The 11,681-nt window shown below is 36.5% G+C and overlaps 1 pseudogene; it reads right to left on the bottom strand.

The window, feature by feature from the left end:
* Positions 1-5,125: 5,125 nt before the first annotated feature.
* On the bottom strand, positions 5,126-9,322 carry LOC114695455 (annotated as a pseudogene).
* Between the last annotated feature and the right edge of the window lie 2,359 nt (positions 9,323-11,681).

Below are 11,681 nucleotides of genomic sequence, written 5' to 3'. Positions count from 1 at the left end.
CCATGGTGATAAAAGAGAAATTTGGCTGAATTGCAAAAAGAAGTAGACAATTCCCTGATTGGAGTTCCAATGCCCACTCCTTAATAATTGATAGAACACAGATAGAATGTTTAATGGAGGGATATTAAGGAAATGAACAACAGCATCAATGACATTGACCTATTGACAGTGTTATAACACACTGACCAAAACAACAGAATGCGTGATCTGTTGACACTGACTACAAAACAAGACTCAATAATTTAGAAATGTTTAAGGCTCACAAAGTATGTCTAGTCTCTCAACACACTGAAAATAAATTAAGAGTTAAAAATATAAGGCTATCTTAAATGTTCCCAGGCCACGGAAAATTCAACAGCATATTTCTAAATCAACTGAGAATCAAAGAATGAATTAAAAGTAAAATCTAGAACTTTGAACTGGCTGAAATCAAACTCATGGCACATTATAATTTGTGGGATTCTACTACATACAACCCACAGGGAGCAATTTATAATGCTAAATTGTATACTAGGAAATACAGAAGGATTAAGTAAATGACATCTGCATCTGTCTTAGGGAAGTGGGGTAAGGTGGTCATTTGAATCCAATATTAGAAATAATGAACCTCAGAATGAAAATAAATGAAGAAGAAAACAAAAGAACCACCCCTCCTCTAGAAAAAAATCAGATCAAAGCTGAACCGTGACTATGTGCTCAAGGTGATTTTTTTTGTTTATATTTTCTTTTTCTTTTCTTTCTTTCTTTCCTTTTTTTCCTTCTATGAAAAGGGAGAGCTTGGGAAAACTGTCAGACTCTCTAACATCTTTGTATACACTTATAACTCTGCTCTTCAGCCAAGAAAAAGAAAAATGTATGTTATAGACATAGACAACTTGTACACAAAGGTTCACATCACCTCATCCAAGAACTGGAAGCAAAGAGTTGTCCTTAAATAAGTAAATGTATAGAAAAATTATGATGTATCTACACAGGAAAAATGCTTTATAATATAGGTAAACCATCAGTACATGACATGAAAACATAATCATGCCCAGTTAAAGAAGAAGTAGCATTTCTTCCATTTACATAGAAGTCTAAGGAATGATAACTAGCCTGTGGTATGATAGCAACGTTCCCTGGAGACAGGAATGGCTTAGTGAGAGGCTATGGCCATGGCTGCCCAGAGGCATGCAGAGGAGCTTGCAGCTCACTTCAGTTGTGATGAAGGCTGAAGGCACATGCACTATTTGCTGTTCTTTACATGCCCAAGGACACCATTCTGGAAGAACTACTATATTCTCTTGAAGGACATTGTTAGTCTCTTTTTCCCATCTAAAATGAGAAACAATTATAATCACATTACTTATAGCAGGGTTTTTGTTTGTTTGTTTTTGGTATTTAGAAAATATAGTTGTGTGGTGGTTATATCTTTAATCTCAGCTCTTGGGAAGCAAAGGTAGGCAGATCTCTCAGTTCAAGGCCAGCCTGGTCTATAGAGTGAGTCCCAGTTCCAGGACAGCCAGGGCTGCACAGAGAAACACTGTCTCTAAAAAATAAACAAACAAACAAAAACAAAACCAAAAAAAGAAATAAACCAACCAACAAACAACAAACAAAAAAAAAAACCCAATATATGAGATATCCAGTGAAGTTTCTTTAGTTTTTTATTTAGCGATAATCATGCTTAAGATAATAGATTGATGATTAAAAGAATAATTTGATAGTTATGTTGTTATATTTAGTTTTGTGTAAGTGTGGAGATGTGAATGTCACTGTGTATAGAGATCAGAGGGCAACCTTGGGAGTTGTTTTTCACCTTTTATGTTGTGTAAAATAGGGTCTCTTTGTTTTTCATTGCTGTATCTGCCAGAATAACTGACCCATATACTTTTGGGTTATTTTCTGTCTCAATCAATCACCCATCCACCTCTAGAAGTCCTGGGATTAGAGACACTACTGCATTAACTTTAGAAGGGCTCTGGAGGTTTGAACCCAGGTCCTTATGATATGTCAGTAAGTGCTTTACTCTCAAACCATTTCTCCAGCCATATATATATATATATATATATATATATATATATATATATATATATATGATACAGCATACCTTCTATGAATATAACATGACAGAAGCACTAGTAGAATTTTTAACATCAAAAAGTAATAAAATATAAGTTAAAATATAGTTCATTAAGAATGTATAATGAGTGTTATTCACTTTGTGGATGATTTTTTTGGTTTTATTTTTAGGTAATATAAGAAGCATTTGCTTGATTATTTTAATCTCTTTGACATTTAAAGATAATGTTATCATATAACTGCTTTTGAAACTGTTGAATATTCTGACCTAATACACAGTGTACTCAAGGATTTTTCAGCTGTTAAGAAACTGGAAAATTGTAAAAGCACCTATATTTTTGCTTTGGTTATATATAGAAGGAATTATAATCTTTGAAAATCATTAGAATATGACATCATTTTATATTAATGACAATTATTAATATTTGAAGTATTGAGAATTGAGCGTTGAGTCTCGCACAGCTAGGCAAGCATTCTACCACTGAGCTAGAGTCCCAGCCTGATACTATTCTTTAAATAGAAGGCCTGTTTCACACATTTATGAAGCTCATTGGGCAATTAAAGTCAATTGTGATATTTAGCAATTTTGTGAAAAAGACATTTGTGTGTTATCCTTGTCTTTTGCTAATGTGACTCCCTTTTCAGCAAATCACTGTGTAGAGTAAACACAATTGGCAAGATTCTTGCTATGTCCTAACAAAGACTCTCAGTGTCCTCAAGAAACCCCTCTTTTTGTATGTAAATAAAGCAAAACATGGATATTTTAAATGTTGCTACTTTTAAATCTTCAGAATGATTTAATGAAACATCTTTGTAATCAACTTACCTAGTTGCATTTATAAAATCATCCCTAATAATATTATAAGGAGGATCAAGTTAATCATACATATTTATTAGTGCTTACTAAGTGTCAGGCACTGTCCCTAGTATTTACATAAGTTACTTTATTTGATATTGTCAATCTTTGAGTGAATTTCAATTATTTTATTGAAAGAAATTGTGATTTAAAAACCTTCACATAACAAATGTCAGAAACCTAAGTAGGAATGGAACAAGACAAGAATGTAAATGTGTGGAGCTCCAAAGCCCTTCTTTCTGCACATTTCTCTGTATACATTGTTCTTTTTTTTTTGCCATTCAGCATATTACAAATGTGCCCATTAATATTCTGGAAAATATATATCAGAAGGCTGTTATTGGAACACTCATGCCAACAGAAGGTATAACTAATCAGCTGGTATCACTGGTACTTCCAAAAGTTTATGTGAAATTTGAATTTTATTTTCCACACATTACAAAGAATATGGATGCTCTAATTCTAACAGAGGGCCACAGACCCCTATTTTTCACACTGACATGACTATTGATATGACAGTGCATTTTCAGGAGAGGTCATGAGTCAACTCAGTCCTGGGGTGTAGTTTGGATATAACATTGCTTTCTTCATCGTAGAAGCTTCTGCAACTGAGAAATGGCGGTGTGAATTCTTCTCAAGCAACACCTGAGAGAAAATTGTGCACAGCCCCTTTCAGTGGGAGATGATTGTTCCACTTTTCTTCAGCATATATTTTAAATCCACTTTCATTTTTCATCTTCAGTGATGGTCACAGTATGTATTGCTTCTTATCATCCATCATCTAATTATTTTTGCTATCTCCTAATTGCTCTTCCATCTTAGCTTTCCTTCAGTGTTTATTATGCATGACACCAGCAAGAATTTTTAAAGCAGTGCTTATCATACCACTGTCTCTCCCTAAACTTATGTTAGCTCTTAATACCTTTCTAGATGGCTAAAGGACATTTAGATTTATTTTTAAATATAAAATAACGCTCCTTGCTTGTTCTTGTACATGCATGTTTTTCAATGAGCAAGAAATAAGTCAGCAAGTGAATGAAGCATCTTATAGACTAAGAATGACATATATCTAATCCATGTGCTTTTGACTTGTCCTTTTACATTCTAAAACAGTATTATCATTTGAGAGTTAGAATAAAAGAATCCCACTAGTGGATGAAAATTGAATTTGTTGTGCATTTCCAGGTCATGTGGATGTTGTCTTCAGTTGTTCAGCATATTCTCATATATCATAGAAATAAGAAATATCAGGAAATTCTTTTTTTTTCCCTTTTTTTGGTTTTTTGAGACAGGGTTTTTCTGTGTAGCTTTGTGCCTTTCCTGGAACTCGCTTTGTAGACCAGGCTGGCCTCAAACTCATAGAGATCTGCCTGCCTCTGCCTCCCGAGTGCTGGGATTAAAGGCGTGCGCCACCACCGCCCGGCAGGAAATTCTTAATTGTGCTCACATGTTTAATAATTATCTCTTCAAAAGGTGTGTACCAAAATTATTCTCCTTAAAGAATGGGTTGGAATCTATGATTTGCTTCTATTTCAGCAGCTAGAATAGGAAGTGATGGATAGTGAGATCTATGACTCATTAATAGGTTATTGTATTGTCCTCCTTACTGTATTAGTTAACCTACTCTGGGAAAGCCAGAATCCATGTCATTTAAGATATAAGGAAATTCAAGCTTCCATACAGGTTGGACATGTGATAAGAAAACAAGACTTCTGGGAATTGCTTGTGAGGAACCAAGGCCCTTGATAAAGCATGTGAGCTTAGAGGGAGTTTTGCTGACTCAGTCCAGTCCTTGATTGATTGCATCCTCAGCCAATGCCTTCATTCCAACTTCATAACAGACCCTCAGACGGAGTTGTCGATCCACAGAAATGGAAATGTTCTAAGGCATTACATTTTGAAGTCATTACACAGCCATTGGTAACTAATATAGCTATGGAGCAGATCTATTTTATTTTACTTTGAATGGATAGGAGAATATAAAAATAGAGGCATGAATGAATGATATTGGAATAACCTACCACTATATGATTAGATTTAAGACCCATACAACATAATTTAACCCATACCTAGTTCCATTATCCAGAACAAAACCCTGTAATGAGAAGGTCTTAGCCCTTTGGGAAGAAACCACTTTTTAAAACACAAGTAAGTCATTATTTCCGTGTTTCACAAATTAGTCTAGCTGAGTTGCTTGCTTTGAGGGGATTAGTCAAAGAGACCAAATCCCTTATCCTGATCTGATTCTTTTGACTGCTCCTTGGCTTCAGCCTTGGCTTGGGTTGCAGCAGAAGTAGGAGCAGCACCACACCACCAGCAGCCACAAGTGCAGATGGATCAGCCAAGAAGGCCTTGACTCTTTTAGCAAGTGGAAGGTGTGCTCAGTCTCCACAAACAAAGCCAGGACCTGCTTGTATCCATTGATGATATAATGTGGCACTGAGGCAACAGTCAGGTAACCAGTCTGACACAAACACTTGCAACATTTTGGACACCCTCTAGGAAGTGAGAATGCAGAGTCAGCTCCGTTATGTCAAGCACTTCTGGGTTGTAAATGCTGTCATTGTTAATAACCTTCTGGATGACAGCCCAAAGGAGAACTGGGAGATATTCAGCTTGTTAAGCACTGCATTGGCTCCTACATTGTCTCCAGTTTTTATCAGCTGCACATCACTCATAATTTCAATGGTACCTCTGGCGATTTAGTGGTGATGCCTAAAACACGGATGAAAGAGGTCTCAGGCTCCTGACCAGTGTTTTGGACGGGCACAGTGACATTATGCAGGGATATAATCAACATGGGCACAGCTGGCAACTCATTGGCCGGCAGCATGTCCCTAATCTTGGTGAGGTCTTCCTTCATGTGGTCCTCCTTAATGAACACCAAGCCCACATTCCACCTGAAATATCAAATCAGTTTCTCCTGAGCTGGGTTGCTTTCCAGATGCATCTGGATGGTCTTGCACATCATGGGGTTCATGCCCATCAGTACCACACTCTTTCCTTGCAGGGACATGTGGATCTACTTCATCTGCTTGGAGCCTACATTATCTGCTCCCCTAATGAAGCATTCAGGGTAATCATCTAAAAGTTGAATGATCTTGAAGTAGTTGGACTTCCTGATTGCCATGTCTTCTCTGGGAATTACAGAGGAAACAACTACTATTATTCTGCTAAAGAGACATAGTATTCAACAGACTCTTTGAGATTTTATCATTATACCCATAAATCAGTGCAATTGTCAACCCACATCATAGAATCACTTCTCTTTTTTGTAGTAGATGCTGATTAACACGGAGACTGGCAACTGATTAAAATGCAGAGAATAAATAATTGTGGGGTGCTCAGCCCTATATGGGGCATATATATCATACAAGCCTCCTCCCAAAGCTCAGGGATAACTTCGGAAGATTATATAAGAGCCAGAGGGTGTGGATGACCACAGCAAAACAATTATTTCTAGACCAAATAGGGCTGTTGAACATATGAACTCACAGAAGTTGTGACAGCATGCACAAGAACTGTGGGAGCTCTTTTAAGCCAGGCAAAAATCCCCGAATAGAGGGAAAAGTAGTCACCTCTAGCTGAAGAGCTACTGAGAACCGATAGCTGCTGAGAGAGGGAGAATTTGTTTCTTAAGGCTGTGTTCCCTGATAGTTGAACACGCTCTAGCAGATGGCCACACACCCAAGAATATGTAGTCAGACAGGTTAAAAAAAATGAGAACACAAGGTTAGGTAGGTATGAAGTGAGGAGTGAGTTGGGTTGGGGGTGGGGCTGGAGACGAGTGAATGTGATTAAAATTAAGTGTATAAAGTTCTCAAACTGTAATAAACTGTACGTGCATATAAGCACAGATCTAGATACATAAATCCAGCTCCCAGCTGTTTCACTACTGCCAGTTAACTGAAATAAAAAAGCCTATGTCAATTTTTAAAAAAATTACGGAGCTCTGAGGTGTGGTTAGCGGGCCTTACTCTCAACACTCAGGAGGCAGAGGTTCGCAGATCTCTGTGAGTTTGAAGTCACCTTGGTCTAGACAGTAAATTCCAGGCCAGGCCTACATAGTGTTTCTCTGTCTCAAAAACAAGAAATAAACAAAGAAAATGCTCAAAAACGGTCAGAAATAATTAAACGTGTTTCCTCTATATATTTAGCACACACAAATTAATAACAAATATATGAAGTTACAAGGCATCTTTGGGCTCTCAAATATAAAATGCAGTTCAAAACTCTCCACCAGCATTAGCACCCATACCAGGTCATGTTAAATATAATCTATGTTTTATCAATATCCCTTTAATACTATAATAGTATATCATGGGGCCTTTATATTGCAAATGTGTTTTTTAGCATGAAGTATTCCATGTGAAAGTGTGAAAGCTTTACCTCTTTTTTCCTTTATTGTAAAATTAGCAGTGCATTCCAAGCCTTTTATGTACAGTGAATTATCGTTTTACAAATGCTATATATGTTTGTTTGTTGTACATGAACTCATATAGAAAGGCTGTGTGAGAGTCAGTTTACAAAATGTATATTTAAGCTGAAATGCCACACTTTTTCTCCCATCATGTCTTCTTAAAATTTAGCTCAGCGATTATATTTATGGTATGTTATGCCAGGTAGTGACAAAATCATTTCTTGAATATGAAATGCTTTTATAATTAGAACCATAGCTTTGTAAAGAGTGAGTGGAGCTATAAAATACAATGGACTCTTTAGTCGGCATGCTGTTTTATGTGTTTATTTATAGAAATGGGTATCAGTAGAATTCCAGTATTTCAAATATTCCTTGCCAAAGTAATAAACCAAAATAACTAAGCCCCTTTAAATGAAAGAATGCAAATAAAGAGGTTTAGTGTCCTTTTCACAGCCTATTAAAGAGTGCACTGATGATTTTCTTTTCGTTCTTAGTTTAGACAATTGCGTTTGTTCACCCTTGGCTTATGGAAATGTGATTCTAACCAATAATATTCAAAAGAGAAACCCATCAGCCTTATGGAGAAAGACAGCTTGTCATTCTCTGCTTTTCCTAGCTATACTAATCTGGCTTCATTTAACGTGGTTCTCTGCCATCTCGAGAAAGGGGGCTTAGCTTTCCTTTGCTTGTGAAGGAATTGTAAATATGTCCACATGACAAATAATAAAACCACAAGTTGCATACAGCAAGATGCTCTCAAATATGGGAAATCCACACGGTGTGCTGCAGGGTGACTATATATATTTGTTTTATTGTTGTTTATTTGCATATCTTCTGTATGTCCTTAAATTAGATGCAGGATTTTAATAATACCACTTGAAACTCATGACCATATTTTGCTGTGTGAGGAAGTTTCTGAATAAGACATCAAGTTTCTAGCCATCAGAGGATAATTTATTGATACTTGTCAAAAGGAAGCATCAGTCTAACAGAAATCAAGACAAAAGGAATGCCTGATGAATTTTCTTTGAAGTGCCTTTTATAAAAGTCCTTGGTAATACATATTGATGAACTCCAAATTGTCTTGCCTGGAGGGAAAAGAAAGTAGACTGCTTTACACTGTCTTATAAATATTCATCAAAAGAACAAGACTTATGTTTCCAGGCGTGAGGTGAATGATTACGCCTGTATGATTGCCTCCGAATCTGGATAATTAGTAAAACAGCCGTTGACAGAGAATTTTAAACTTGGTATCTTGCCTTCACTCCATTTGGAGTTAGAGATAAAGTTTTCTGTACCCCAAAGAAGTTACGTTAGGCAGTGATGTATGGATAGCCCACATTGTAACCATCAGTTGCTGCCATTGTCTATGAGCATTGGCTGCTTGAAATTAAAACAAAGTGTTTTCTTTTGTATTTTTATTTATTTACTATTTGATGCTTCAGTTTGGTGTGATGAAGCACATCCTCTCTTACTAAGGACGACTGTCGGGAATCTGTGTCTTGGTGGATTCACAAAGGCTGTAAGTGACAGAGTGGCACCATCCAAATTGCCAGGTTTATGCTTTATTGTCGTCCTTTTGTTTACTCATTTGGACATGGCAGGTAGCCATGTGTGTCTTTTGTTCATTGAATCCATGCATAAAGATGTAATGTGACTAAATGGTTACAGAACATTCATATTAGAACATAGACATGATTCATACCAGCAGTCAGAAGTGATGTTTGTTAGACGAGCTGTAAAAGTGTTACTGATTCAGGCTTCATGGGACATCCTCAACTTCTTATAAGAAAAAAAAGAAGAAAAAAGAAAAAATCCCAATCTCAGAAAGCATTTTCCTTTACCAAATTTAACACTTAAACACAATTAAGCAAATAAAATGTCCTTTTTAAAAGAAATAGTTGTTGAGCCCAAATAAATGAAATTAATTACCCCTTCTCAGTGTAAGACCTATTGAGCAAGTGTTTGAAGAGTGCTTTCTTCATGTTGGACAAACATTAGTGTTACTTCTTCTAACAAAAGAACCTGCTATTTCCCCCACTAGTAGCTGATACTCATTTTGAATCCATACATAAGAGAGAATTAACTTTGATGTATATCTAGGAGTAAAATGCAATTGTACAAAAGAAATGTAGATCTGTTCTTTCAGAAGAACCCAGTTCTATTACCAGCACCACTCAGAGCTGAAAGCTGCGACTCTCCTGTATTTCCAATTTCAGGGTTTATGACACCCTCTTCTGGCCTCTTTGGACAAACACACACACATACACACACACACACACACACACACACACACACACGTGTACGTGTGCACACAATGTGGTAAGGGAGGGAAGAAGAGAGGGAGAGGGAAGGAGGGAGGAAGGGAGGGAGGGAGAGAGGGGAAGATAGCATTTTTTTAATTAATTAATTAATTTTATTTTACAATACTATTCAGTTCTACATAACAGCCACAGATTTCCTTGTTCTCCCCCTTCCTGCCTCCCTCCTCTTCCCCCCAGCCCACGCCCCCTTTCCCACCACCTCCAGATCAAGGCCACCCCCAAGGACTGAGATCGACCTGATAGACTCAGTTCAGGCAGGTTCAGTCCCCTCCTCCCAGATTCAGCCAAGTGTCCCTGTATAAGTCCCAGGTTTCAAACAGCTATCTCATGCAGTGAGAGAGATAGCATTTTTAAAAGAAAAAGAATAAGACAAGCCAGATAAAAAGGAAGAATCACTTCTTCAAAGAATGAGAGTAGAAACACACTGCATTTTGACTTATGAAGCATCATGGCAGTACCTAGCACTGTACTTTATGAGGGACAGGGATGATAAGGGGGTAATAGCTTTCTTCAAAAAGTCATTGACTAGTTTGCTAAAGGCAGCTAAATTTTATCAAACATAAAGAAATAATCTTGTTCTTTTTTTTTTCCAATTTTTGTATTTTGCTTACTGTGCTGTATAATTCATCTCATTTAGAATATCTGGGAAATAGTTTGGAAAAAGAATCACATAAAGCATATGGTGTTAGCAGTCTGGAACATTTAAATTAATTGCACAGAACACCTAAATGAATCCAATATGGAGTAGAAAGAACCAACAACAGCCTGCAGAATGGTGTCTGTGTCCCCAAAGAGATCTATTCTCTTTATTTTACTTCTGAGAAACCCTTCATGAGAAACTGACCAAGTATCTGTGACAACATTCTAGACCATTTTTAAAGCTTCAAGGAGAAAGACCTCTACTTAAAATACAAATGGAGGACTTTAGGATGATGAACAGCACAAATATGGGAAATGACAGTAAACTATTTAAAACGTCCATTGTTTAATCTACCAGGAGATGGTACTCATAACTGTAGTTCAGGGAACTAATATAGATATTCATACCTGGGTTTGATTTTTTTTTTAGTAAACTATACTTATCATTGTTATAACATAATAATATATCTTTCTTGACATTTTAAAATTAAGAAATAAAAATTTTAAAATGCTACATAATGTTACCTGAAAATAACTGATAACTGTATTTACAATTACTGCTGTACTATCAATTCTATTAAGATTAATAAAGAAGTACTTTCTATCCAGCTGTCCACATGAAATACCAACCAGAAGATGCCCCTTGTATTTTTCACCAACTCTGCCATTTCTTATTTATTTGAATAAAATCAACTTCCACAGCTCAGTCTTAATCATTTCAACCACTAGCCTGAAAAATAAGCGCTTGAAATTTTTATCACAAAGATCATTTTTTTTTTTTGGTCAGTTGAGGCTCTTTGCTCTAGAACTTACTGTTCCTCACAGAATGTAGCAGCGTCCTAGCCATGATATAATCCTTTATAAATAATGTCTCATTAATTTATTTTAAAAATGAGAGTACATAATTACTTCCCGATAATTATTTCACTCTAGCTCTTCTGGTTGATGTGTGTGTGTGTGTGTGTGTGTGTGTGTGTGTGTGTTGCACTAAAAAAGTGCATAACCAGAAAATTCTGGGTCCTTGGTATCTACTAAAACAGAATTAGGGCTATGAAAATTTTACCTTAAAAATAAATAAACCCAGAATACACTAAGACAGGAAATTTTCTTCTAAATGTCCCAAACAGGTTTTGTCACTCTGCATTTTGATGGCTTATGATTTTCTCGTATGCATTACATATATTGAAAAGAAAAGTTCCCTTGATTGGGATGAGGACTGCAGTTACCTGTGAGTATAAGGACAAATGTTTGTAATTAATTGGGGATCATGGTGATTTAGATACCTCTACAACCAAACTCCTGCTCAGGGACCACTGCAGAAGAGGGTCAGAAAGACCCTACAAGGCAGAATACCAGAGAGGTTACTGTGAAATTGTGTCTC

Source organism: Peromyscus leucopus, chromosome 2 (assembly GCF_004664715.2).
Source record: "Peromyscus leucopus breed LL Stock chromosome 2, UCI_PerLeu_2.1, whole genome shotgun sequence".
Classification (NCBI taxonomy): Eukaryota; Metazoa; Chordata; class Mammalia; order Rodentia; family Cricetidae; genus Peromyscus; species Peromyscus leucopus.
This window is presented reverse-complemented; position numbering and strand designations above follow the sequence as displayed.